Below are 27,640 nucleotides of genomic sequence, written 5' to 3' on the forward strand. Positions count from 1 at the left end.
ACTAGTGTGGCCATTGGCTTGGATATGCATAACTCTTCTCTTTCTTGTTTCTTTTTTAAGGAGAAGGCTGCTAAGGATTAAACCCAGAGCCAAATGCGTATTGAACACATTCTATGCCTGTGCTACTAGCCCTTGCTTTTTTGAAATGAAGCTTCACAATGTGGTGCAGAATGGCCTGTATTTGTTACAGAGCCCAGGCTTTCCTCAAACTCAGGATCCTTCTGCTTCAGCCTCTTGAGAGAGGCATCGCAACACTCAGCTTGTGTGTTGGCATACTTCTTATCCCCTTTCTCTCTATAATCCTGAAGCACGCGTCAGCACCCCTCAAGGTAGAACAGAAGATCCTTGATCCTCCATCACTTCACTTTCTGATAATGGTGTTTTGAGTAAATCCCTTTGCTGTGCTTTCTGGGGCAGTGGCCAGATCCAGTTGACTGGACCCCTCAGGCCTAGAACTCTGGTAACAATAATGTCCATGAATGTAGGTTGGTTGGGCTGGAGCTAGGTGCCCCGTTGGTAGGTCTTAGGCTTTGACTGTACTAAAAAGTGTTTTAGGACAGACAGGGTTTCTGTCCTCTACAAACCTGGCTCAGTGCCATAATGACATAGTACTCATGTACTCCAGAACATTTCCCGAGCCAAGTACCAATCAGAACTCAGAACATATACAAAGGAGGGAGAACGTAACAGTGGTAGGTTCTGTAGAAAAGCAAAGGGCATCACAAGTAATGTATTGTGTTGGGCGTTTTAAATGCTGAGTCCTCGTAGTGCCGATTTCAGTTGTGCTGATGGGATATCCTAACTAGATGCTTGTATTTAGCAAAGCCAAGGCCCAGCTGTGTTTATGTAACACTAATGAGCATGCCTGGATTTTCTGTCCCACAAGACAGAGCTGCCCTTGCTATATACATGCTTGATGAGAAGGAACGGCTAAAAGCTCAAAAGTCAAACCATAGGCTTTGTGCTTGTATAATGTCTTTCATCAGACTCTGGCTTGAACAGTCTCTTCCATCAGTACCAAGATAGCCTTTCTTAAATGAAATGGCAGAGCTTGGAAGAAGACAAATCAAAATGACATGATCCCAGTGCAATTTCTAGGAGCAGTTCACTAATCTCCCAGTCCTGTGGTTTGCCTCTTAGGATGACTAGGGAAACTATCCAGGCTTTCTTCATCCCAGTCTTGTGTTGACTCCTTTCAGAGGAGAATACATGGAAATTAGATTGGAAAAATTAGATTTGGAGAAAACTGGGCATGGGTGTCTCCCATGAAATGATCAGTCTGCTTATGGGGTGTCAGGCTCTCGTCTGATACAGGCCCATGGAATATGAACAAACATAAAGGCTCTGATTGGGTAATGGACATGGGTAGGGCCGTGAGTGGGGTTATGGGAGATTCGTGGCTGTACAGTGCTGCTATGATTGAGTAGTCTGTACTGAGCTTACTGGCACAGGATCAAACAAACAGTCCTTTGAGGGGGTGAGTGAGAATGATTGTAGGAATGGCAGAAAGAAGGTGCAAGAGACAGATAAGGGAGGGCTGCAGGCCAATACCATGCCAGCAGCGAGTTTACTTTTCTTAGCCTTTTAATACTACACAGTCCCATGGGAAGCAAAACCACAGCTATCAAACAATTGCTGAAATATACACATAAGACATCTATTCCCATCCAAAAGCCTCTCTATTCCATTCCTTCCACCAAGGTCAATAGAATCTTCAGTAACTTGCTTTGAGCCTGAAGTGCACCCACCTTCTCTTATTGTTCTATGCCTCAGCAGGCCAGGAAATCTGCCAACCAACCCTCTCCCACCTTGACTCTGCCTGGCAGGCAGACTTCTCTCTTTCTTTTTTCTCCTTCAGAGAAGTGGGAAAAAAGCTCCTGACAGTAGTCTCTGTTTTATCCAGGGGTTTCATATTAGCAATGAATCCTTGCTACATACTTTTGGCCAACCAGTAGTAGAACTGATAAAATAAATCATTTTATCTTAATTGTTTCAGAGTTATGGTGGAAAAGTGTTCTATACACTGGGCTCTCTCAGCACCAGTACAGTAGCCCAAGGTTAACTTTGGCAATAATAATTCGTAATACTGACATGTTTGTAGAAATTATAATTAAAATTTGATTATTTAAGCAAGACTCATTACAGCAGAGGGGGAGACTGGAACACTGGCACTGCAGCATTAGCAGCAGGCTGGCACAGAGCTAGCTGCTCATTGCTTCCTTTGCAAGAGATACTGCCAGCCACTCGAAGATAATCTAAATTACACCAGCAAAAGAGACCATCTTTTATTCAACTGCAAAATGTAAGAAGTTGGAAAACATTCTCTGCGGAGAACGTGTAAAAAGAGATAATTTATAAAATTTGCAAATGACCTTGGTGGAAGGAATAGGGAGGCTTTTGGATGGGAATAGATGTCTTATGTGTATATTTCAGCAATTGTTTGATAGCTGTGGTTTTGCTTCCCACGGGACTGTGTAGTATTAAAAGGCTAAGAAAAGTAAACTCGATGCTGGCATGGTATTGACCTGCAAAATTATAGTGACTCCAAAATTATAATTGTAGAAAAAAAGCTCTGTACCTTAAGGATGTACTTAAATGAAAGGTGGAACAGTGTCAGCTGGAGCCCTTTTTGCCGTTGAGAAAGGTTCTCAACCTCGGCTGGCTTGTAGTTCGTGATCCTTCTGCCTCAGCCTCTCAGTTCTGCCATCACACTTCTCCCAGCTTTAGTTGCAGCTGGTTTTGTTTTCGTAAGAGCAAACTTTCCTGAATGCTGCATACACATGACCAGCTAATAAAGAAAGCATGGGACAAAAATGACCTTCTAGCTACATTAACAAAAGCATGGTGTGTTTGTTCTAAGTGGTATGTGATGGGCCTCTAACAGGAGCTACTCCAGTGAGGTCATTTAACATTCCAGAATGTTATTTTGGAAGGCAGAGTTGTGAAAATGTATACCTCCATTCCAGATAGCTTTGGCTTATCCCCAGAACCCACGAAGATGATTAAAAATACCAATCTTAAATTGTTATACAAGAAGGCATAGTTGACCTGAAAATAATCTGCATGGGTCTTACCCACCTTTAAAAGCACATTAAAAGCCTGGGCTTTTCTATGTCGTGTGAAAGAAGAGGAATTTGGAAATTTTCTGGTTTAGGAGATGGATTAGAGCCTCACTGATGGTTCTGAAGATGAAGGAGACCAAACACCAAGGGCTGTGACAGCCCACAAAGAAAAAGGGCACCAGTCCTATCACCACAAAGAGCTGAATCTGGACACAAACTTGAGGGAGCTTAGAAGCTGGTACTTTTCTGTAGCATACAAAGTCCAGACTGGTTTGACCATGCACAGAGAGAACCATCAGATTCAGTTGTGTTAGTCACTTTTTGTCACCATGACAAACTCCTGAGCAAACCAGTCTTGAAGGAGGAGAGCTTTACTTAGGCTCATAGTTCGTCCTCCATCCGTTGCTTTGAGCCTTACTTAGGTGAGGCAGAAAATCATGGTGGCTGGTGCATATGGTAGAGGAGGGTGCTCACCTTGGGAAGGAGAGAAACAGCGAGGGAGGGTGGACAGAAGGGGGAAGCGAGAGAGAAAGAATGAGAAAGAGAGGCAGATAGAGACAGAGACCAATGCAGAGATAGATTGTGATAGAAAGAAAAATATCATTTTACGAGTGAATTTCTCAGTCTTTCTTTGTCCAGTTGGGCCATTACCATGAAAATACTCAAAGAGAACTGACTTCTGGATGTGAGATGATGTTACTGTAATTGGGTTATAGTAACCAGCACCACCCTCAACACTAGCCATGGAGGCAGCTTCTTCTGAGTGACAGGGGAGAATCACATGTCTGAGGGCAACGTCAGTGGTCCTAGTAAAGAAAAGGAGAGTTCAGACACTGGAAAGATAGCCATTAGCATATACATCCAGGAGAGATCAGGACCTCCCTTCCCCATCTTTCCTACCTGCCCTAACATGCATGCCCCCAAAGAAATGGCTAAGAGAAGTGTGTATGTGTATTGACTTTTACCTCCAGAGTCAAGGGGAGTGAAAGGAATCCTAAGAATCCAGGAATGGTCCTGTAAATGATACTATCTTAAGTCCATGGAGTAACCTCAACAGAGGAATGGATACAAAAAAATGTGGTACATTTACACAATGGAGTATTACTCAGCTATTAAAAATAATGAATTCGAGAAATTCTTAGGTAAATGAATTGAACTAGAAATTATCATCCTGAGTGAGTTAACCCAACCACAAAAGAACACACATGGTATTTACTCACTGATATTCAGATGTTAGCCCAAAAGATTGGAATAGCGAAAACCCAACCCGAAGACCACATGAAGCTCATGAAGAAGAAAGACCAAGTGGGGATGCCTCAGTCCTACTTAGAAGGAGTAACAAAAATACTCCAGGGAGCAAATATGGAAACAAAACGTGTGACAGAAACTGAAGGAGGGGCCATCAGGAGACCATTCCACCTGGGTATCCATCCCATGTACAGTCACCTAAGCTAGACACTGATGTGGATGGCTGGAAGTGCATGCTGACAAGAACATGATATAGCTGTCTTCTTAGAGGTCTGCCAGAGACTGACACAATCAGAGGACGATGCTCACAGCTAACCACTGATCTGATCAAGGGTTTCCCAATGGAGAAGTTACAGAGAAGACTGAAGGAGCAGAAAGGTGACCCCATGAGGAGAGCAACAATACCAACCAACCAGAGCTCTCCAGGGTCTAAACCACCAGCCTGGGAGCACATAGGGAGGGACCCAAGACTCCAGCGGTATATGTAGGAGAGGATGGCCTTTTGGGGCATAGGTGGAAGAGGAGATTCTTGGTCCCATGAAGGATGAACACAGAGTGTGTTGGGGGGAATGTGAGAGGGGGAGGTGGGAGTTGGGGGGTAGGTGGGGGCACAGCCTCATAGAAGCATGAGGAGGGGGGATGGGATAGAAAGTTTCTGGGTGGTGGGGAGAAGTGGGGTAAGGGGATAAAATCTGAAATGAAAATATAATACCCAAGAAAATAAAGAAAAGAAAAGAAAAAGAAAAAGAAAAAGAAAAAGAAAAAATACTTTCTAGATTTTAAAGAGTAAAGCAAAAGATTAATTATCCATGGTAACAAGTGATCCAGTAGACCCTCAGGAGAAAGGCAATGTCACAGGTAGATCTGGTCACCCCCTGTTTCTCATCCAACAAGCTAGATGGCCTCCTTGAACCAGTCTTGCAGGAATGGCAAGCTCCCTGGGCGTGTGACCTAAGCTATCATTCTCTCAGAAGGACCTCATGCTCCATTAATGTCTGTGCTGCTGTTTGAAGTCTTTTGGCACTGTGCTCTGCATATTATATTGTTGGTGCTCAATTTCTCTGTGAAGATATTTTATAAATCCTTTAAAATATTTTAAAGTTCACTCTTTGAAGAGTTTATACCTGTATATAATATAATTTGAATATGTTTACCCCATTTATGTTCTCATTTCCTCTGAACGCCTTCTCAAGAAGTCACTCTCTTGGGTTCATGTCTCCTTTTCAAATGAACCATTGGGTTTCATTAGGGTTGCTTGCATGGGCATGACTATGAAGAAACTTAACAGTGGCTACATCACTGAAGAAAAATGGTTCTCCCCCCCCCCCGCCCACCCATTTTAAAACCTCTACTCTTGCCATTCAAAACAACTCAACTAGCATGTGATGAAAACCTTTGCAAAAAAACTTCATCTACTAGGTTTCTTGATACGTTTGCAAATCCAAGAAGGTATAGGGTTACAGCTGGAGTTTAGGGAGGCTCCTTGGTGACGTCGTGGAGAATGGCTCAAGAGAGATGCAATATTAAAAGCGGAAAAGCCATCTGCTCTGAGCTCAAGCTTGAGCCAAGGTGAAGGAAAGGGGTAGACGCACATTCTTCACAGGTGTCAGAATCAGGCAATATGGCAGGAGGGAAGGGGGCCAGACAAATGTTTCATATTCTACATGAAGAGTTTAAGTTTCTCAAGAGAATCCACGAAAGGTCGAGATGCTTCTGGAATTCTCCCAGAAACTGAGTCTGGTAAGGAGTTAGCGCGGTTTCTTTATTATGGAGTTTTTGTGGGAGCACTTTGGGAGTTTCTTGGGAAAGATGGAAAAGACTGAATAGAGAGAAAGATTGGTAGGAATGTCGGTCCGGTAACATCTCTGGGAGATGATTCATCAGAACTGGTACTTGGTAAGCTAAATGTTCCTGATGTGTCATCATTAATTATCAGTGATTGGATCATCTTGAGAATGGTGTCAGCTAGAAACAGGCTGCTCTGTACTTGAGGCAATTCTTATAAAGGAATTGACAGATGAAAATGTCTGCTGATCACACCTCTGACCACTGGGACAAGAAGTACTTTCTGGAAGGAGAATCTGGATGGCCCATGTCAAAGTCTAACATGTGATATCTATTTTACATATTGTGGTGGGAAACATCTGAATGAGGTTTCCTGAGATAAGGATAAAGATTTATTTAGTTTAATATGCCTTTGATTACACAACAAACTGGCTTTTCTTTTCACCTTTTTGTTTTGTTTTGATTTAAAGAGAGGACATTAAGGTGCTGGTGAGATGACTCAGTGGTTAAGGCTGCTCTTCCAGAGGTCCTGAGTTCAATTTCCATCAACCACGTGGTGGCTCATGATCAACGGATCTGAAGCCCTCTTCTGGCATGTAAGTGTACATGCAAATGGAATACTCATACAAAAAATTAAAAAAGAAATTTTAAATAAAAGATAGGACATTAAACTGTAGCTCAGGTTACCTAGGAACATATTACTCCTTATGTAGCCCAAACTTGCTTCTTCTAAAAAAACAATTAAATCCTTGAGGATTTCATACAGTGTATTTTGATCACATTTACCCCATTCCTCTCCATAACCCCTTCTAGATCTACTTTTCCCTCTCTACCATTCACTGAGCTTCATACCTTAACGAACACACACACACACACACACACACACACACACACACACACACAATCACCCCTTGACTCCAGTTTGTGCTGCTCTTATTTTCCTAGGTGTGCAACCATTTACTGGACTTTGGCTGACATACCAGGATATATATATATATATATATATATATATATATATATATATATATTCCCTAGAAGCTACCAAGTGTCCATAGCCATCAGTTAGCGGCAAGGTTGAGCTTATTTTAAAGTAAAAGCATTTTTGTTTTGTCCTCCTGAATGCTGGGATTACATTCATGAACCACTGTGCTGGATGATGGATGATGTCATTGAATTCTTAATTAATAAAATCCCCTGTATTGTGGGTGTTGTCTATCACAGTTAACAAGTAATGCAGAAGTAGAAGTGTCTGGGATGGCTCATTTGGCTGTCTGGTAGACTGCCATCATTGTCTGAAGAGCATTTGTTCATCAATTCTTCCAGACTTAGTATGTTGGCTTTTGTCTGACTGTCTCATGACAGTATTAAAATTCCTGCCTCAATTCTGCATAGGAAATTAACTATAATGTAAGGAAAATATCACCCTATACTCACATTACATATTTCTTTTTATATACTCCTGGAATTAAATATGTGGGTTTTCCTTCCAGGAAACAGTTCTCCAGTCCTTCAGACAGAGTTGTGTGCCCTACATTTTGAGAATGATGCTGGTTACCAGGAGTTTATACATATCTCACAGGTTAAGAACTCAGTCCCGCTGGGCAGTAGAGGCGCATGCCTTTAATCCCAGCACTTGAGAGGCAGGCGGATTTCTGAGTTCGAGGCCAGCCTGGTCTACAGAGTAAGTTCCAGGACAGCCAGGGCTATACAGAGTAACCCTGTCTCAAAAAACAAAAACAAAAACAAAAACAAAAACAAAAACAAAACAAAAAAGAACTCAGTCCCATATGACCATTTTCTCCAAAGACACCAATTGCAAGTAAGATGTTTCCAGGGTACCCACATTTTTATTTGATTTAGCTGGGACTTGAAAGTACCTCTTAGAGCCTGACACTTTGCTGTAGCGACAGAGATCTCAGAGGGATGCTGTATTTGTATATTTTTTAAAAATAGATTTATTTATTTAATTTATGTATCTAAGTGCTCTAGCTGTATGTACACCTGCATGCCACAAGAGGACAGCACATCCCATTACAGATGGTTGTGAGTCACCATGTGGCTGCTGGGAAATGAACTCAGGACCTCTGGAAGATTAACCAGTCCTCTTAACCGCTGAACCATCTCTCCAGCCCTGGTATCTGTTTATTTTTAAAGGATATTCTAAGGGGATGCACAGACAACCAGATGAAGCAACATGTAAGATGACGTCCAGAAGGCTCCCCAGCCCAGTAAGTCATTTTTGGGGCAACACAGATGCTCTGATAACCTCTCTTGGGAACTTTTAAAGTGGCTTAATCACATAAGTAAGATCACTAATTCTGTCTTCTGCTTTTCTCCTTTATCTAGATAACGGAAGCCAGGGTCCAAGAACTGGATCACCCCAGTAGCCTCCGGAAGCTGGGGTGTCTGGAACTGGGGGACAAGGACAAATGTTGGAGCACAAGAAGCTCTTTGGCACCCCGTCACTTAGGAAGAGATTAAATCCGATACCAGCAGCTAAGGATGAAGAATACGTGTGTCTTATTATAGCACAGCACTTTAGTCATTTCTCTCTCTTCTTTTTTAAAAACAGGAACTTCACGGGAAGGTAGGTGGGAATCTTTCTAGAAGCTTCCCACTCCACCTCCAGCAGTTCTTCCCTTTTATCTTGGTGGCCAGGGATTTATGAGACTACCGAGGTGGCTATGAATTCACCCCTGATGCTGTGGATAATGTCATATCTCCTTATAACAGTGGGACCCTCCCTCTACCCTGAGTGGACACGAAAGCATCAGGGGCATAAGGCTGTTTTGGCTAGTGCCATGGTTTGGATATAAAACATCCACATTCCTGCTGAATGCTGGGCTCTGAGCTGTTGGTGCTATCTTGGGAGGTTCTAAAAGAGAAGAAATAGATCACTGTGGAGAGTGATGTTGAAGGTGGTGTCTGGTCCCTACTCTCCTCCTCACCCTGCTTTCTGTCCTCCAGAAGCGAAAGAGCCTCCTCTGTCAAATGTCCCTATGGCCACGATGTTCTGTCCAAGTGCCTGGTGCCCAGGGACCATGAACCAGACCCTCTGAAACAGTCAGCAAAGTAAAATCTTTCCTTGGGCTAGGTTGTTATCATGGGTAAATGATAGAGACAGGCAACCACCAGTGTCTGCTACAGTGGTTAGTCCTGAGATTCAGTGATGAAGCAGAAGGGACACAAGGCAGAGAGTGAAGAGTTGAAAAATAGGAAAATTAGAAGCACGGAAGCCAGAAAAGGGGGAATTAAAAAAACAAAAAGATGAAATAAACTGTAGTAAGGGCGATAGAGACATGAAAAGACTAACATGTACAAGGTCCAGGGTGTGTCTGGGGGACTGATGACTGTGAAATGAAGCGGTCAAGCAGAACCTGATTGTAGTAGGATGAGAAAATAAGCACCAAGATGATACATTGTATCAGAACGTGTTTACCTAGAGCTCTGAGAATGGAAGGGGCAGCCCATCAGGACCAAGTAAAGCTACCATGACAGAAGACGACCAGTGATTGCCTGGTCACGGTCCAAGGGGAGGTTCTTTACAAGTTGGTCATGAGTGGTGTGGTGGCATCACTGGCTGGGCATCACTGTGATTTGGACATAGTCACATGTATTTACACATTTCTCAAAATATGCAGAACGTATCCTTTTCAGGGTGAATTTTTACTGAATAAAAACCTCAATTTTAAAAATAAAAAACAAGCGGAACACAGTATTCGCATGGACCCTCATGCAAGACCTTGGGGACCCTTCTGTGGGGCACTGAGTAAATTAAATGAACCTTGCCTAGACCCCAGCCACTCACTCTTGTCACATCCTGCCTAGATCCAGTGACACAGAGATTTGCACCCCAGGGTCAGTCCTAAGAAACCTGCTCCAGAAATCCCTCAGCAATGGAGGCCAAGGGACAATAGAAAATAGCATCTTCATGGTCTCTGCTTGACTCTCTTACCTATTTTTAGTTAGAAAGTTGAAATTGTTAGGTCTAAGTCTCATCTTCATTAAAGTTTAATTAACCTTAAGTTTAATTTTTCACCTTAATTTTCTGTGTCAATATGTCAGCATTAACCCAGTAAAGTATCAGAGGAAATTCAGTTCACCCTCCTGAAGTAATCAATTTTTGGGGATGCCCCTAAAGATAACACTGCATATATTTTTATGAGTCTATTTTGAAATTTTAGAAACTGACTGACATGGTGTGTGTGTGTGTGTGTGTTTGAGCATGTGTGTGTGTTGAATGTTGGTATATGTGCATAGTGCATATGTGTGTGTGGGTAGCATATGGTGTGCATATGTGTGATTGTGTGTTTGTGTTCAGGTAACAATCGAGTGTGTGCGTGTGTGTGGTATATGTGCATATGTGTGCAGGTAACATGTGTGTGGTGAGTGTTGTATATGTGCACATGTGTCTGCAGTTAACATATAGTGTGTGGGTGTGGTGAGTGTCATATATGTGCACCTGTATGTGTGGGTAACATAAGCATGTGTTCTTACCTGGTTAGGGTAGAGGAAAATATCAGGTATCCTGTTCCTTATCTTATTCTTTCCAGACAGGCTCTCTCATTAAGCCTGAATCCAATCTGCTGGTCAATAAGCCCCAGTAATCCCTTTGTCTCTATACCCCCAGATCCGTAGCTACAGACACATGCATGGCCATGCTGGACATTTTATGTGGGTGCTGGGACTTAAACTTGGCTCCTCCAACACCCTTACTCTCAAGTCTTCTCTGCAGCCCTGAATGTTGTTTTTTAATCACGGCGAGTTAATGGAGAATATTTTTTCCCTGTTTCTTTTGAGATGGGGTCTTATGTAACCCATCTTCACCTAGGATGAGCTTGAACTCCAGATCCTTGTTCTTCCACCTTCCTGAGTGCTGGATCACTGGTGAGCATCACTGCACACTGCTCAAAACCTTAAGCATCATTTAGAAATACATGGTCGCCTCATGGAAGAAACATACCCTTTCACCTCAATGATTTACTTTGAGTGCTTGACACTTTCTCTGTGAGCCATAAGCACTTCCTCACAGGATGAAAATAATGTAAACTAAGAGTGCCTGGTAGAAGGTTGACAGTCATGATTAGACTTTACCTATTTCTTGAGGCTTGCTCGGTGCACACCCCATGTTTGGTGTAATGGGGCATCCAAAAAGAAATAAACACGCTAACTGCTAACTTCAGGAGAGAGAGGGGGTGGGGTGGGCATGTCTTTCCTGATTCCCAGATTTGGGAGGGCCACTTTTACATTTCCCATGTCAACATAAACATCACGACATCCTTACATTCTTATTTGGGTCTTGGTACTCAGCAAGTCTGCAGAAACACTGGTAATTCAGGCACTTCAGGGGCAATCAGGAAACACTAAGGTCTTCTTACTGCCAAGAGTAGAATATTAGAGTGGGGATAGACCTTTGCTTATCTATCTAGTTCAACCTGATTGTTTTACAGATGAGAGCTCACTTCAGCAAAAGGAGCCCCTACTGGCTTACTGAATAGTGACTCCAAATCCAGTGCTCTCACTAGAATTTACATGCATTTAGAAATGCACTAATACCTTTTGTTGTTGTTGTTCCAAGAAAGATCTAGGACCAAGCATCTACTTAAAAATGAAAACAACACTACATATTAAGGAGATAAATGACATTCCCTGTGACACTGGAAAAAATTGTTTTGCACTTACATATGAAGTAGAACCCACTTTATTTAAAGCAACTGAATCTCTCATCCTGATCATTTAAACATCTACAGCAATGGCTCCCTCCACTCTAATAGAAACACATGTTCTTCATATGGGAACATATTGTTTAAAAGCTTTTAAAAATTGTTACAAAATTTTCCATGTTAGTCTTTTTTTTTTTTTTTTTTTTTTTTTTTTTTTTTTTTTTTTTTAAGGCATCGAATGCAGTGGTACTGTGTATGTTCATGATGCAATACAATTATTATTGGTCACTGCTATCAACTCTACAGAGTTTTCATCGTTTGGAGCAAAAACGACTCATTAAACAATGGCTTTATGTGCCCTTCAACCCATGACACTAACACGTATACCTTCTGCCTCTGCATATGTGACTATTCCAGTTACCTCTTGTAAAGGGAACTATATGCTATACACCGGATTAATTCACTGAGCATTTTTGATTTAAGACTTCTGTATGTTATATCTTGTGTTGAAATTTCCTTAAAAAAACTGAGTAATATACAATAATATATCCAATACATTGGATACATATTTAATAATAATAATATATCCACTATTTTTACATGCCACATTTTATTTAACAATTTGTCTACTGATGAACATTTGGATTGGCCAACCCTTTAGTAACTGTGTATTGTTTTGGGAATATGAGTGTGTAAACATCTGAGTCCAGCTTTTAATTGTTTTGGACATATGTTCAGAAGTGGAGTTGTTAGGCCTAACAACATTTAGGTCTCTGAGAAACCCCAATATTATTTTCCACGGCAAAATGTTATTATTAGACATATGCAAGCTCTCTGACTTCTCTGTGTTTCATTTAGCAACTGGTATTTTCTTCTTACAAAAAAAAAAAAAACTTTAAAAATCAAGTAATAGGGGCTGGAGAGATGGCTCAGTGGTTAAGAGCACTGACTGTTCTTCCAGAGGTCCTGAGTTCAATTCCCAGCAACGACATGGTGGCTCACAACCATCTGTAATGGGACCTGATGCCCTCTTCTGGTGTGTCTGAAGACAGCAACAGTGTACTCACATACATAAAACTAAATAAATAAATCTTTAATAAATAAATAAATCTTTAAAAAATCAAGTAATAGCCATTTTAATGGGAGTGAGGTAGTAGTAGCTCATGATTAATGTTTTGCTCATTCTTAGGAGTGTGTGTGTGTGTGTGTGTGTGTGACTGCAGGTGTATGTGTGCCACAGTGAACTTGTGGACTCAGAAAACAGCTTTGGGTTTCAGTCCCTGCCTTGCATGTTGAGAGAGGGCTTCTTCTAGTTCCCTGCTGTGTATTCCAGGATAGCTGGGCCAATGAGTTTCCAGGCAACTTCCTGTTCCCACCTCTCATGTCACCATGTCAGCACTGGGATTATAGGCGCATGCCGCCATGTCCTGCTTTACACAGGTTCTGATGGTCTAAACCATAGGCCACCATGCTTTTATGGTGAGTACATTGAATCATCTCCCTACCCAGGTTATTATTTTGATTTTCATTTATCCAGTGTTCATAAGCAGTGTTGAGATTGTTTCCTCGTGCTTATTAGCCACGTGCACACTTCTAGTGACCATTGTTTATTACTTCTGTTAATTACCTCATTTCCCCCTTCCATTATTATTGTTGTTGTTTGTTTTGAGATAAAGTTTCTCTGCGCAGCCCTGCCTGTCCTGGAATATGCTCTGTAGACTAGACTGGCCTTGAATTTAGAGATCCATCTGCTTCTACCTCGGAGAACTGGGATTAAAGGCTTGTGCCAGGACTGCCCAGCTTCCCTTTTCCATTAATTTGAAGGTTGCTTTGTATTGTTGCTGTCGAGTTGAGAAGCCTTTTTATATATCCTGGAAATAGCCATTATTAAATATCTTATTCACATCATTTCTCTGATTATGTGTTCTCCCTCCCTCCTTCCCTCGCTCTCTCCTTCCCTCTCTCCCTTCCTTCCTTCTTTCCTATCCCCACATTATATCATTTTGCTCACTGCAGACTTTACAGCAGGTTTTGAAATCAGGAATATGAGTCTGCCAATTGGGGTTCCTTTAAAAATACACTTTAAAAAATAATTGTGCATCCAGACAGCGTACATTCTTGGAAGATAATTTTCAAGAGGGCAAGATCTGAATACAGAAAACTGTATTCTTTTCTTTCTTTACTCACTGCACTAAAAAGATGAAAAGATGACTCGGCCTGCTTTTTTCTTCTAAGACCTGCCCAGAGAAGTTGATTCTGGGTGTTAGGATCCCATTGGGAGAAATACGAGAGGGGCAGAAGGTAGAGGAAGGGAATGTTACTGAGCAGAAGAGATGCCTGCTGAAAATGAGATGGATGATGGAGTGTTGTTGAGAAAGGGAGAGAGAGAGAGAGAGAGAGAGAGAGAGAGAGAGAGAGACTTATTGGACAAGGCTTTTGGATCTAGGAGTTGACTCAAGGATAGAGAAGGCCTTGTTGTCTTGCTTTGTGGTTGGCACTGAACACCCAGGAAGCATTGTGACCCTCCTTGCTAGGTACTCATGGGTGGAGTGCCTCACGGTGGTGGCTGGAACAATCCACAGATGGATCAAAGATGGCCAACAACATCCCTACTACAATTATTTGCCATCCCTCCCCGGGCCATCTTACAAAGAAAAAAGAAATCCCCAAGTAAGTAAGTTTTATTTCTGGCATAATTTTCACTTTTCTTTGGCTTCCGTTCTCTTTAAAAATTTACTTCAAGTAGTAGTCAGTGATGCTGCCAGTTGGGTTTTCCCTGAAGCAGAGAGGGAGTTAGGGAAAGAACCAGCTAGTGTTCAGTTCTTGCGTGGTTAATGGACTGCTGACTGTCAGTCTGAACAGTGTTACAAGGAAGGGGACAAACAGGGCCGGGCGTAGAATAAAGAACTTCCAGAGTGTGCCAAGGGCTAGCTGTGGACTTCTTAATCAGCCATGACAGGCATGATATCTGGAAGAGTTTACCAAAGCCGTTGACTTCTGATCAGCAGGTAAATGACAACAAGAGAGATAGCAAGATGGGGGATTTAGAACCAGAAGTTCTGCTGAGACTGAGACTGACAATGACAGGCACATGTGCAGCAAGAAGGCAGTGGATCAGTTAATAATGTCTTCCTCAACCATCATTGAATGCGTCCTTCAGGGGAGGTGGCAGATAATGCACCGAACAGTGGAAAGTGCTCAAGCAGATAACTGTTGACAACAGGAACCCATGAGCTCAAGATGAGGTTGCCCTGGAGATGTGCTCAGCATTCTCAGAATCTAGATGGAAAGCTGCCCTGGATAATGGATGAAATCATCCGGTTAAAGAACAGGTAAGGGGAAGTCCCTGTGCACCACAGCAATAAGAAGTAAATGAAGCAAAAAACCAACAGGCGAGACTGAAAAGGACTTGAGAGGTAGGAAAAATACAACCAAGCAAACAAACAAAAAAACAGGAAGAATGTGCAGTAACGATTTCCTCTTCATTGGTTCTTTTCTTACATAATACATTCTGACTACAGTTTTCCCTTCTTCCACTCCTCCCAGTTCCTCCCAACCCCTCCTTCCCTCCAACAGTCCCCTCCCTTCCTGTCTCTCAACAGAAAAAAAAACAAAAACCAAAAAACAAAACAGGCTTCCAAGAGATAATAAAATACAACGAAGTAAAATATAAGATAAAACAAAAGCTAAGACATCAACGCTGGACATGACAAACCAACAGAAGGAAAAGAACCCAAGAGGAGGAACAAGCATCAGAGGCCCACTCATTCACACACTCTGGAATCCCACAAGAACAATAACTAAAGTGGAATCCATAATCTATAATACATAGAGGACCTGGTGCAGACCCAATGCAGGCCCTGTGCACGCTGCTTCAGTATCTGTGTGTTCATGTGAGCTTTGCTCATGTTGATGTCAGGAGTCTTGTTTTGTTGGTGTCTTCTGTCTCTTCTGGCTCTTACACCTTTTCTGCCTCTTCTTGTTCAGGGTTCCCTGAGCCCTGACAGGAGGGAGGATGGAGATCTCCCACTCCCTGTACAGTGTCTGGCTGTGGTCTCTATACTGAGCCCCATCTGCTGCAGGAGAAAGACAGCTGACAGCTTCCTTGATGACTAAACAAGACCCTATTTATGATTATAGCAGAACATTATTTAGAGTAATTTTATCAGTGCTTTTTTTTTTTTTTTTTTTTAGAGTAGTATTTGGTTTTACTTTAGGTCTCTGGGCTATCTAGTATGTGGTTCTTGGTCACACAAGCAATGTTGGATATGGTTTCATCTTGTGGAGTGGGCCTTGAGTCACATCAGATAGTGGTTCATTACTCCCAAAGCTTTGTACCACCATTGTCCTAGGACAGTTCTTCCTAACGCTGTGACCCTTTAATAGAGTTGTGTGGTGGGGCATACCAGTAATCCTGGCATAGGAGAGGCTGAGGAAGGAGAACTGTCAAGAACTTGAGGCTAGCCTAGGATACATGGTGAGGTCTAGGCTAGCCTGAGCTACATCATGAGATCCTGTGTCAAAAACTTAAAAGAAAAATATGAAAAAGAAAGGCATAAATGGAAGGAAAGAGAGTTTATAGAAGCCTGCGATCAACAGTCTCAAAGGCCACAGAAATGATAAAATAGCATGGAGTGGGGTAAAGTTTCTTGGCCCCTCTGAATGAATGGGAAAACGTCCTTGACAACTAGATTTTAGACCAGAGGCTAATGTGTAGAATAAAGAACCGGAAGAGCTGTACATTATAAAACCAAAATGGCCAGTGAGGAAGAGAGCCAATAAATCAACTGAACACACAGGTCTCAAGACACAGAAATGGCCGGTAAATATTTATAAAGTGTTCAAAATCTGTAGTCATCAGGACAATGCAAATTAACATGACTTCCAGATTGCATCCCAACCTAATTAAAAAAAAAAAAAAAAACAATGACAGCAAATGTTGATGAGGGTGTGGGTTAAAAGAAACCTTTATTTGTGCAAATGTAGATTGGTGTTGTGACCATGGAAGTCAAAGTGGAAGTTTCTCAGAAACTCAAAATAGAACCAGCATCTGGTCCAGGCTCTGTGAGCCCCCATGCACACAGAGACTGAACCATCAACCAAAGAGCATGCAGGGCTGGATCTGGCCCCTACACAATGAAAACGTGGTACATTTACACAATGAAATTTCATTCAACCTCAGTGAAAGGAATATGGACATTACTATACCAAGCAAAGTAGCCCAGAGTCAGAAATATAAGTATTGTATGTTGTCTCTCATATACACATCTTAGCTTTTAGTGTTTATTTATATGTGAGTACAATTATTTATAGACTGTGAAATTAGAAAGAAGACCATGAGATGAGAAAAACAGCTTTGAGGATGGACAGGAGGTATTGGGACACATATGACAGATGGAATGGCTAGGGTGGGGAAGGTGTGGGGAGATAGGAAATGGCAAGAAAAGTGAGCTAAGGGGATGTATGTGCCCCAGTGAAACGTGATACTTTGTATACTAATTGAAACAATAAGTAACAACACCAAAACTAAAGAAGTAAAGAAACAGGTCTAAATTCACACTGTGACTACATCTGAAAAATTATACCTTATATATACATTTATAAAACACTGATTTATACATGATATTCATGAATGGCAATATAATATTCATATTTAAATATCTATTTGTAAACACATGCAAACAGAAGACTTCATCATACAGGTCATCTTTTACTTCAGCTGGGCTCATTGTTGCCTTGAATACCTACAGATAAAAGACACAGTACCTTTGGGGTGTAGGTTTTGTTTTACACTGTGTGCCCATGCACTAAATACTTGAGGTTAAGATGAATACCCTGCCAAAAGCCTAGAGTCTGGTTAAGGAGAAGAGAATGATACACAAGCAAACAACTCAAAGCTCTGTGAGCCAAGGGCTAACCAGGGAAGTCCTGTCAGAGGCAGGGACTCTGGGTTTGAGTATTGCAGTACACTCAGTTGTAGGGTTACTCTGAGTGCTGAGAGATAAATAATAGGACTGAAAAAGACAAAACAAAACAAAACACAGGAGGCATCAAACCCTGTGAAGAGAGTTACTATTGTTCATCATCCATCTATGTATTTCCTCAATCAACTTCTCCCAAGCTTTCATGGAGTTATAGTGACCTCCTTTTTGAATATGAGAAAGTTACAGCTAAGAGATGTTGAATTGCTCAAAGCAAGTCACACAGAGGACTTGTATAGCTCCTTTGTCTGTGTTTATCTAATTAAATTGCGTTTTCAGTCTTGGCTGTCTGCAGTGCCCACCCTGTTTTAAATTATGCAGTATTCTGAGATCTCTGTTATGGGTATTCTCCATCCTGGATCATTTTCCGACTTCATTCAGAGCTACCCAACACTCTGCTTCTGCCACCAACCTGGTTTAGAACAATCTTTTTGAATCTTCACTAAACCCAAATGAATTATAATCATTACACCTTTGTTTCTTTGACTCCACTCAGCTTAACTCAGTGGGCTTTTCCTTTTGTTAAAATCCTACCTTCATTTGTTTTCAAATTGCATAAGACATACATCCTCCTCCTCATTGTTGAACTCTAGTCCCCTGGAGATGAGAGTTAAGGTAGCAGTAATATTCTCATGTTTCCCCTGGCAACTTGATATCAGAGGCAATCACACTGTTATTTGTTTTTCTACAGGGCAGAGTTCCTGTATGCTGAAGTCTCAAGGTATCAACTCACATCTCATGGGAGCACATTAAACTCCTTGAATGTTTCTGTATTTCAGAACTTTAACCTGTGGGATGATGAAAAGAGAAGGCCTCCGTCTTTTTCTGGTTTACTCAAGAATTTCTGCCTCCCTTTGGGTTCTGCATACTATTAAGCTATCCGGTGTGAAAGACCAAATGACAGCATGTGAAGGAGGTAACAGCTAGCAGGACAAAACAGCTACTAGATTTTGGCACAAGTACCACCCATCTGAACTTTTATAAATTTCATTTCCCAACCCTTGTTGATAGCTACTGCCATATTTAATGGCACAGCTGGTGCCATGTTTACTGATTGAGCTTTCACTTTGAATATCCAAGAGTAAAGGTCTTGTACAGGACCCAGCAGTTGATCAATGCTACTTACAAGTGATGCTTGTGGTGCTTCTCTGGTAACATGCTGATGATGAAAAGGCCAATGCTTTCTGTTAACTTTTGTGGCTTTTTTGCAGAAAAGGTGAGATCTGAGTGTTATTTCAGGATGCCTGAGAAATTGAACCCTCTTAAAGTCCACAAATGTCTTCTAAGGTTAATATGAATTATAGTTGGCTTACTGGGTCCTGGGGTTCTCATTCAAGGATTCAACTAACTGTGGACCAAAAGCATCAAAAAAAAATTGTACCTGAAAATGGCATTATATTAGTGAAGATTCTTTAAGATAACAGAACTTGTAGAATAAATCTGCATCTATCTGTCTATCTATCTATCTATCTATCTATCTATCTATCTATCTAAAGGGAATTTATTAAAATGACTTACAGACAGTGGTTCAGCTAACCCAACAATGGCAGCCTATGAATGGAAGATCAAGAACTCAGTAGTTAGTTGTTCAGTCCGCAAATCTTGGTGTCTCAGCTCTCTCAGGCTATGTTGTTATAGTCCTGAAGAAGTAGGCTTTAATTCCAGTGAAGAAATGCTAGCAAGGCAAGGAACAAGGAAGCAAAAAGAATCTTTCTTGTTCCATGTTCTTTACATAGGCGTCCAGCAGAAGGGGTGTCTCTGATTAGAGATGGGTCTTCTCAGCTCAAAAGACCTCAATTAAAGGTGTGTCTTTCCACCTCAAAGATCCAGATTAGAAATGGATCTTCCCACTTCAAATGATCTAACTAAGCAAAAATTCCTTACAGGTGGGCCCAGCCATTTTTGGGTTTTAGTTAATTCCAGGTATAGTCAAGGTGACAACTAAGAATAGCCATCACAGACATGTACAGACCATTTGTGTGTGTGTGTGTGTGTGTGTGTTTATTCCATAAGAAATATTAAACTTTGTACCACGTTATGTATTACGAATAATCTAAATGTGACTTAAGGTATATGTTTAAAAGCCATAAGCAAATTCTATGTGTGCCTGTTTAAGTAAAAAATTTGAGCATCATCATATACTGGCTAAGTTGTCATATGTTGCTTAAGCTCATCGAATGCACACTCTGGCAACGAGGAGGCCCTCCTTTGTCGCAGACCCAAACATGTTTAACAAACATCCTCTGTAAATGTCCTGCTCTGGGTCAGGCTAGCCCCTAGCTTTGTAATGGCGAGAGGAAAAAAAAAAAAAAACAGCCAGCAGCTAAGGGTGTGAAAAACACTATGTTCGTAAGAACAGCTAAAAGGTAAGTTATTTCCAACACAGGTTCCTCTCCTTCATCCTCTGAGTATAAAAATTCCTGAGATGGGAAAGAGAAGATGGAAACTCATCCATGTAGACACGCTCAGTCAGCAACTGCAGCCCTCTGGCCCAACTTCCCCAGTCAGTTTCAGTCGCTATAAGCCTATGCTCCGATGTTCTGCTTCTGTCTGCTCTTTGACTCAGGCTATTCACTCACATTTGCTGGATGCTACGTGTACATCTTACTGGTTGCTGCTTCTAGTTATCTGCTACTTGTTATTTGTTTTACGTTTTCATTTTTGCTTGCTATATATGTAATAGAACAAGCACTCTCATGTTTGGTATCTGCAGAAGGACCTGGAAACAATCCCTTATGAATAGCCAGAGACAAAGGTTCTGGAAGGTTAAATGTGCTATACTGATATATAAATGGAATTTTAAAGATCCGAACAAAAGTGTAGTGTATTATTCTGTCATTTGTTTATGGTGTTGTTTGATAATAATTCTGATCATTAATCTTATAACCCAAGCTTGTATAATTAAAAAAAAACAACTTATGCCCTTTTGAGTGGATTGGTATTCAAAATATTTTAAAACAGTTGCTAATATTTTGCCATTGTATTCTTATTACATGGTTAACTATCAACATGTTCCAGGTGTGGAAAGAAGTTTACTTGTGCTAAGTATTCATTGTCTTCACTTGAGGCTGTTTTAATAGGAAAGGGAAAAAATGTTGGCAAGAATGTAGGCTCCTCGTCTTATGCAAGCTGGCTTATAGCCCATCTCCTGTGGGTAGAGCAGAAAATGGAAGGGAGAAAGATGGTGGTGTTAAGTGCCTGCCCACGACTCCAAATGGAACAAAGAAGGATGCCATCCTGTTTAGAAACCAGGAAGAGGAATGATAGGCTATCTGGTGTCCCAATGTGCCAAGTCATACCCTTCCTGCCTTCATGTCTTTGATGCATGTTCATCTTCATCTCTTTTCAAGAGTTATCATTTCCCCTGGTCATGGGTTGGGTAGAACCACACACATTGTAAAGCCCAGAGATAGAGCCCAGCATCTGGCTAACTTTCGGAATTGCATTGTTGGCTCTTTGTCAGGATTTGCATGTTTCATCTTCAGTGTGGCAGTGTTGGGAGGCCCAGTGACAGATGCTGTGTCATGAGGGTGAGACCCACGTAAATAGACAACTTCTTTTTCTCTTGGAAGTCCATTTTCTTGCCAGGCTGGAATAATAATTACTACCCAGCCATTTGTGACAGGGCAGGTTGGCCTCATCTCTTTTTCCTTCTGTATCCACCACTTGTCTCTTTGCTCTACTGTGGTTGGAAGCCATCTTCATCACATACGCTTTGTGACCTTGTGTTTTCAGCCTCTTGTACTGTGAACCCAAATCAACCTCTTTTCTTTATAAATTATCTAGTTTCAAGTGTTCAAACAAAACAAAACAACAACAAACCAGAGGCTAATATAAAATGACTCCTTGTCAGAGGAAATGGGAGACTAGCAGATTATACTGTGAGGTATATACATGATTCTGTCGAATTGAAAAGGCTGAAAGGAATATACTCGATGACTTTATTTCAATGACCAGATAGATCCCTCAGCTCCCCTTCCCGGAAAATGGAAGGGAGAAAAATCATGTATACTGTATATTATTCTGCAATCCCTAGGGACCACAGCCTGAGTAAAAAAAACAGGCTTTGGTTTTTTATTATTGTTCTTGGTCTTAAATTGAGTTTTATTTCATATTCATATTCCACTAAATACCTAAATGGTTACCATACATTTTCTTTTCAATGCTGTTTTCTTTTTATTTGGAAAAGTACTGTTAGGAACATGAAGGTTTTGAGGAATCAGTAAGAAAGAAGCATTACTTTCTTGTCTGAAGTCTCTGACCCCACATTTTCCATTGGGGAAAAAAAAGAGAGAAAGAACATTGCCATGAACACAGATGCCAAGTCAAGGTACATGGTACAGTGAGAATGATGGAAATGTAGCAAGAAGATGGCTTTGTGCAAAGTGTGTGGAAAGCCAAGTAGCAGGAGTTTGAACAACAGGAAACTCTCAAAAGCATCAAGAGGCATCAGACACAAAGTAGGAGTTGAATGAGTGCCTTTGCTTTTCATATAGAGAATGGATAGGGGAGGGCTTGGAAACGTCTAGCTGTACAGAGGTTCATCTCAGACACTACCAGTGATGCTCAACAACATTGAAAGATGAAAGGTGTGGCCTCTGGCAGCTCCTAGAGGAAGAGCAAAGACCACCAGCCTGCCACAACCAGCTCTACTGGATAAGAGATGTTGGACTCAGCTCCAGATGGGGTCCCACAAAATCTCTGGCTTGGCAGAGCACAGGGTGTGAACAACCGTTGTCTCTGCCGCTGCCCCTGCCCGTGGGTGGTCTAGGGTAGAGTGTCAGCAGGGAAGGTCCGCTGCTGCCTCTGTCACCGTCTCTGCAGCAGAGAGAGGAGGACCCCTAGGGCACTATTCCTAAGTGACCTGATGGCCATAGACCTCTCTCTGTGGGAAGGGCTGTGAAGGGCAGAAGCTGAGAGAGCCAGGGACCCAGGAACAGAGCTGAACGCCTTCCGTCCCAAGGGGTCTCCGGGGTTCAAAAGCTCGTTCGACCAGGTGCCTGGCTGTCTCTCATAGCGCCTCACAATTCCCTCTCTTTTCTTTTATAAAAGAGAGGTGTCATTAGAATAAATGTCTCTTATATCGGAAACAGTTTGATACTGAACCAAGACCTGATGGGTAGTTACCTTTGCAATGTTACTCATCTGTTGCTTTAGAAACTGAATGAGGCTGGGTGCCAAGAGAAACAAGCTCCAATGGCTAGTATGGGGCTAAGGAGGGGAAGAATCCAAGCCATCAAGGGGTTAGAATACCAAGGGGTAGGGGTGTTGGGAGTATAGCGAGCCTAGAGGTTCCCCCAGAGCTCTTTGAGCATCTGTACATCTTGTTCTACCAGCCCAGATTCATTGACATAGAAGCAACATTCCTCCCCCAACAAAACACAAGTTCTTCCGAACCCCACCCCCACCCCCCATTCAGCAGTCAACAAGTCCAGGGTCCTCCGGTTTTGGAGAGCAACTCCTGCTAAAGAGGTTATTTGTCATTGAAGAGATTCAAGGCTGTCTGTCGTAGAGGCCATTGCCTCGTCAAGCTTGTCCTGGAAGTTGCTGGCTAGATGCTGTGTTTGGACAAGGACTGCTCCAGCAGTTCCAGTAGCACCAAGTGAGACAGCAAGGCCTAGTCCAATGAGCAGAGGGATGAAGATTCTTTTGGCTTCCTCCCATCTGCAAGGCGAGCTCTTCAGGTTCGTAGAGATAAACCTGGGGAACAACAATCACGGGGGCGCAGGAGCCCTGAAAATGAGGGTTGATACAGGCACCTGTAGTGCCCTTGCACCAGAGGAGGGCAGAAGGGTTAACACATACTGATTTGATAATGGTGATGTCATGAGCACATGTGAGATGGGGTTTCGAGGAGGGTCCTACAAGGCAAAGAGGTGGGGGTAGGTCAAAGAGAGGAATGTCCTGTGTTTTCCCCGTGGGCAGGGGTCCATGGAGGTTGTAAAGTGAAAAGTTAATGGGAACGGCTGTTAATAATGGTCGGGAGAGGGAGGCACAAAAAAAGCATTGGGAGGAGTTGGGATGGGTCGTCAGGGGAAGGAGGTCCGCTGCATGTACTGTAGCTAGGAGAGGGTATCTTGTAGTTCCTCCTGAGACTGGTTTTCCTATTGGATAATATTTGCATGAGTAAGTCTGATTTGGGGGCAGGGACAAGTTCATGGGAGACATGTAGGTCAGCTACCAGGTGTCTGGCATAGCCACTGGGGTAAAGTTTACCCACGACTCTGGTTCGCCAACGTTCATTCCATGGATCGCTGATGGAAAGCTGAAAATGAGTTTTAAGGTTGGTGAGCATGGTGCCACCTCAACTGGTGGATTCCATCTTGCAGCTCCAATATCTGCAACCTCCATATGTGGAGACCTCCTGGAGACATTCACCTGTGTTTCAGTAAGGAAAGCAGGGAAAAGGGCTGGGGATAGTGGAGATGGATTCCGGGTGTAGGGGGATCTCAATCTTGGTTTGACATCCTTCAAGTGGGCAATCCTTGGTTCCTATAACTTTATTGTGTCCATTATAGGTTTCCCTAGCATAGAATCTCCAATGGTAGATGTTGGGAAGGCTAGGGGGAGGCTGGGCGGTAGCAGAGTTAGCATGAAGGATGACAAAAACTGCCAAGAGAATGGAGGAGAGAGGGGCTTTTGGAGGGCACATGGCCTGAGCAGCTGTCATCAGGTCATGGATGTCCTTCCAGGAGATCCTGCTGCTCCTCTGGGCATGGTGTCTCCTTTGCCTTCTCCTCACCATTCTTGGTTCTTGATCTGTCAGTGAGAGGTGGGCCATCTTCTTGGTTGGTGGGTTGGTGTCGGACTTTTCTGGCAGGGACCCAGATAGGCTTGGGCTGGTCCTGTGGAAAAACACGAGTGAAACCCCTCCAGGTTGTGAGGAGGGAGTCTGGTTCCTTCCAAATTTCACCCAAAGGATCTTGCCATCATACTAGGATAGGGGGAGCTAATTTTGGTGTGAGCCAATGGAGGGAAACAGGAGGGTGTTTGGAGGTTTTGTAGATGTTGAATATGTTTAGGGTAGTCAGGGCCATCATTAATTGTACATTAGGGGGATAAGCGGTGGTTTGTTGTTTCTAGAGCTGGGCCTTCAGGGTGTGGTATGTTCTTTCTATTATTCCTTGACCCTGAGGGTTGTGGGGAATTCCTGTATGATGGGCAATTTCCCAGTGTGCGCAGAAGGTTTTAAATTGAGAGCTAGTGAAGGCGGGGCCATTGTCGGTTTTTATCTGTTGAGGAATGCCCGTGATGGCAAAGGTAGAGAGCATATGGTAGATCAGCCTTTTTGAGTTTTCACCTGTCTGGGCTGTAGCCCATAGAAAATGTGAGTAAGTATCTATGGTGACAAAAACATATTTTTGTCTACAGAATTGGGGAACATGGGTAACATCAATTTGCCATAAGGCATTGGATTTGAGGCCTCGGGGATTGGTGCCCATGGTTTGTAAAGCTGGGGTAGTAATGAGGGATGCACAAGAGGCACATGTTTTTATTATCCTTTGAAGCTGAGCAAGGGGGGATGTGGGGAAAGCGAGCATGAAGCCCCTTTAGATTTGTGTGTGTGCGTGAATGAAATTGGTCTGCTTGTTCAATGGAGGCTATAAATGTTCCTGTTGAGGCAGTTTTGTCAGCGAGTGCATTTCCTTCAGATAGAGGACCTGGCAGGGGACTGTGGGATCGGATGTGCTGGATATAGATGGGGGAGGCTCTCTCCTGTAGGAGGGCGGGGACCTGTATGAGTAGAGGGGAAAGTGGGTTGTCATCTAGTTTGATAAATGATCTTGACAACCAGGGAAGCAAACTGACAACATATACACTGTCTGAAAAGAGGTTAAGGGGGCCTTTGACTTCTTTTAGAGCTAGGTAAATGGCATATAGTTCTTTATATTGGTGGGAGTGGTAGGAATAACCCAAATTAAGGCAATTTTGTTATAAATAGGTTATGATGAAAAAGTTATAATGGAGAAAGTATGATGAAATTTAATCAAGCAAAGATCTAAAGGATAATTTGGAGAAAAAAAAATCAAATACCCAAATTATAAACTTCAGATGAAAGGTTTATAATAAATAAATAAGATTGAACAGAAGAGAGCAATTTACAATTTATAATATTCTCATGGCTTCCAAGCAAATGTATCCGAAAACCGGAATCTTGGAGTTGGAGCTCAGAGAAAACCTGGGATTTAAAAGTCATTGGTGTAGTTAGAGCAGGCCAATGTTTCAGAGGTGGATATATGTTGCTTACAGGCAGAGAACACAACACGGTGGAAGAGGCAACTCAGGACTTAATCATCAAGTTGAGGTCATTCTAGGAAAGAGACTGAGAAAGTCATTTGAGAAAGGAGACCACATTTCAGAAGCCACGAAAGATATGCAAGAAGTAGAAGTTACTTAGGAAAAAAAAATAAACAAAGGAGACAGAATTAGCCATAAGGAAATAATCAGTGTGTTCCCTCCCTGTCCCCCAGAGAGGAATTTTCTATGTAGTTCTAGCAGTCCTAGAACTCTCCCTGTAGAGCAGGCTAGCTGGGCTCGAACTCACAGAGATATGCCAGCCTCTGCCTCCCGAGTGCTGGCATTAAAGGCGTGTGCCACCTCCACCCAGCCTGTATGATGAGAGGTAGGACTGAGACCCTAGTGTCTGGGGTGGGCTGTGCTGTGCTGTGCTGTGCTGTGCTGTGCTGTGCTGTGCTGGGCTGGGCTGGGCTGGGCTGGGCTGGGCTGGGCTGTGCTGGGCTGTGCTGGGCTGTGCTGGGCTGTGCTGGGCTGTGCTGGGCTGTGCTGGGCTGTGCTGGGCTGTGCTGGGCTGTGCTGGGTTGGGCTGGGAGACAAGGAAACAAATGGAACACAGAAACTTTTCCTGGGAAAATGGTAGTCATGAAGGAAAGAAGAAAGACATAGCTTGAAAGGACTGTCTCTTTTGCAAGGTTTATCAGTTTTCTGAGTTTTCTATCACTGAATCCTCTCCTAAGACAAATTCAGGATGTAACAATGGCAAGTTAATACATTTGGCTAGCAAGAAACTGGGGCTAAGAAAGGCTAAACTATTTGTTCAAGGTCATTTGCAGCAAATTAAGCAGGAGAACCAAGTAGAGAGTGCAAGGGCTTTGCTCTCTTAATTCAATGGTCTTTCCATGGTGCCAACCAAACTGGACATTTCCAGTAGTTGCTTTTCTAGGATCCTGGAGAGCATGGCGTCCCACATTGAGGGAATTTGATTTGTCTGAGGGACATGGAGAGAAGGTGGGAGGCTTTGCACTAAGGAATGCTATGTTTAAGTCAATGCCGGATGGAAACAAATCTGGCAGCAAGATGTAGGATGTGTTAAAAGAGACATCACAGAAGGATAAGACAATTGGGACACAGCTTCAAGCTGGGACATATTTTTAAATGTATATCCAATCACATGATTAAGTTAGCTCTTTGGTTGCTCTTTGGTTTTTGTTCCAGAGATGGTCTCCATCAGTTTGCCAGTATTATTTTTAATAGGCTTCATATACTCTGATGTTTTAAAAGAAGAATTCTTAGGCTGAACACATTTGTAAACTGTATCTCTTGGGAACAGGATTTTAAAATTATTAATTTGGGTACGTGTGTACAAGTGAGTGAGGATGCCAGGAGTCAACCTGAGATGTCATTCCTTAGGGCTAGAGACCTTGTTTTTGGGGACAGGATCTCTCACTGTTCTGGGATTTGGTAATTGGGTTAGGTTGGCTTGAAAGTGAGTCCCAGGAATTACCCTGTCTCAGCCTATCCAGTGGAGGAACACAGGTGTCCACTACCATATATGGTTGATCTAGCAGAAGTCTCTGTATTTGTGAGACAAACAGTTTGTAGACTATTCCCAGCCTTGTTTACTCTGTTTCATACTCACTCTGTAATTAGTATGTTTTATAAT

At 42.4% G+C, this 27,640-nt stretch overlaps 1 long non-coding RNA gene across 1 annotated transcript; it reads left to right on the forward strand.

Annotated features, from left to right (window-relative positions):
* Positions 1–5,686: 5,686 nt before the first annotated feature.
* Positions 5,687–10,000, forward strand: LOC143435119 (uncharacterized). The gene is made up of 3 exons (XR_013105119.1): positions 5,687–6,691; positions 8,250–8,323; positions 8,442–10,000. It is a non-coding gene; the product is annotated as an uncharacterized LOC143435119 (long non-coding RNA).
* Positions 10,001–27,640: the final 17,640 nt, after the last annotated feature.

Source organism: Arvicanthis niloticus, chromosome 19 (assembly GCF_011762505.2).
Source record: "Arvicanthis niloticus isolate mArvNil1 chromosome 19, mArvNil1.pat.X, whole genome shotgun sequence".
Lineage (NCBI taxonomy): Eukaryota > Metazoa > Chordata > Mammalia > Rodentia > Muridae > Arvicanthis > Arvicanthis niloticus.